General features: G+C 36.8%; 1 protein-coding gene across 1 annotated transcript in view; it reads right to left on the bottom strand.

Annotated features, from left to right (window-relative positions):
• The window catches only part of PRTG (protogenin), a 197,557-nt gene that overhangs the window by 128,706 nt on the left and 66,522 nt on the right, over positions 1-2,329 (bottom strand). The gene's annotated exons all lie outside the window — the stretch shown is intronic.

Here is a 2,329-nt window from a genome sequence, read left to right as displayed (position 1 = left end):
TATAGAAAAAAAAAGAAAAAAAATGATCCTAATCTGAAAAAAAGAAAAAAAAAGAAAAAGAAAAACACAATGAAGGAAAAAACAGTGTCATGAAAGTATATAATCGAGGCCTGAAGCAAATTAATCATTTTTATAGAAATGTTGTTATTGTTGTGTACCATTGAGTCAGAAATGACCCATAGCTAATCCCTCCCACAGGTTTTCAGAGGCAATTAATTGCACGGGAGGAGACTGCCCATCTTTCTTTTGCAGAGCGGCTTGTGGCCCTGAGGACTGAAGCACAGCTTCTTGCCACCAGAGCTAACAAGAGCTTATTATCCATTTTGGTACCAAGTAATACTTTAAGTATGTCACAGATTTTAGTTTAGTTAATCCTTACGAGACCACTACTTCACAAAATTTCAACTAGTAACTGGTGAAATTGGGATGTGAATCCAGACAATCTCTAGACACCCTAATGTGAATTATTTCATGAGCAAAAGTTTGAGGTTGCTAAGCCTCTATGTGGAAGATAAAAATCATTGCTTCAACTCCCAAGCAATTCTGCTGTTTGGAAGACATGCTGAATAAGCAGATACGCATTTGCTTTCTATCTGGGTTAAAATACATGTGAAGTTCTGAGAGTTCTAAAATGGAAAAATAACATTAAACTCTTGCCTTCTATGATTTAGAGCCTATGGCTTTCATCTTGAGCAAGATGATAAAACTTTGTCTCACATACTTATGGCATGCTGTCGGGAGGGAGGGCAGTGCACAGAATGGGGTATCACGCTGGGAAAGGTGGAGTGGAGGGTCAGTGGAAGATCCTCAAGAAGATGGACTGAGACAGTGACCGTAACAGACGTGAGCATATTAGAGACTGCGAGGATGGAGCAGGGGGAGCAAGGTTCAGATCCGCTGTTCAAAGGGTTGCTCTGCATGGTAGTCCACTTGATGCTACCTAACAACAAAGTTTACTTAGGAATCATCTGTTTTTCCTTGTTATTGTGATTTGATGCAAAGTTTACAAAGCTAACTTTTTTCACACACAATTTGTTTCATAACATTAATTAATTGCAATATCCACAACATAATAGCACTTACCCTTACTTCCTCCCTGTAATTTTCATTTGCATTATTCCTTCTATCCTACCCCTTCTTGCCTTCAAGGCTTTCTCCTGGAGAAAATGCTGCTCTTCTGACACTATTCAAATATTTTAAAACAGAAACTTACTATTTAAAAAGGTCACTTTACTTAACGGGAATATTAATTAATTATTATCCTCCTAGTTCTAAACCCACAAATATTTTTATCATGAAAAATCCAAGTACTGGTAAAGACAAAGAAGGAAAAGAAAAAATGATATTGATGATTGAGATACTAGGAATAGGGAGACCAATTAATAAGCCTTTATTAGAACAATTCATCACTTGTCTGCCAGCTTGTTCTACTAGAGGGTTTGATCTGTTGCTTTGAGGCTGGGAGCTCTGCCACTGGTATTTCAAATCCTAGTGGGGTCATTCATGATGGATAGGCTTCAGCAGAGCTTGCAAACTAAGGCAGAGTGGAAAGAAGAATGTGGCCATGGTATTTTCATTCCCCTCATATGCATAGGAAAGATGGACCATGAATAAGGAAAACTGAAGAATTGATGCATCTGAACCAAGGTGTTGGTGAAGTTATACTGTCAGGAGAATGGCCAAATCTGTCTTGAAAGTACAGCCAGAATGTTCCTTAGAGGCAAGGATGTTGAGACTTGATGACCTGTCCCTGGAGAATGTCATCACACTTGGCAAAAGAGAGCGTCAGAAAAAAAAAAAAAGGAAAGCCCTCAATGAAAAGAACTACAACAACAGGCTCAAGTACAGGCAACCATTATCTGATAGCACTTAACAATAACAACAGTTAGAATAGCAGCAGACAGACCTGCTGTTATGAGTTTAAGTGATGACAGAGATAACAAGAATGGACAGGGAAAGCACATACAAAAAACACTATATATTGACATGATTTGGTAATGAGGTGTCCAAGGGAAAAGGAGGAAAGGATTCATATGTTTCTGAGGTTCCTGGTTTATCTACATGGAAAGCTAAGGTATATAATGTTATAGTACCTAGGCAGAGAATGATAAATCTGATAAATCACTATTACGGACTATCATATGATGAAAATAAGAATGAACTTGACTATGATAAGTAAGACTGAAAACTGTTAAATAAGATCAGTCCTTTATCAAATGATTAAAGTATGAATAACATGAAGTTCTGAATTTTTAGATTTTGGCTTAGATTTTACAATTCATTAAGATTTAACAGATTAAAATTACATATTAAAAAACTTTAAGAATAT

The sequence above is a fragment of the Elephantulus edwardii genome, unplaced genomic scaffold, assembly GCF_000299155.1.
Source record: "Elephantulus edwardii isolate Elephantulus edwardi_28Jun2011 unplaced genomic scaffold, EleEdw1.0 scaffold00145, whole genome shotgun sequence".
NCBI lineage: Eukaryota > Metazoa > Chordata > Mammalia > Macroscelidea > Macroscelididae > Elephantulus > Elephantulus edwardii.
Note: the sequence above shows the minus strand (reverse complement) of the source record. Positions and strands in the feature narration are given on the sequence as shown.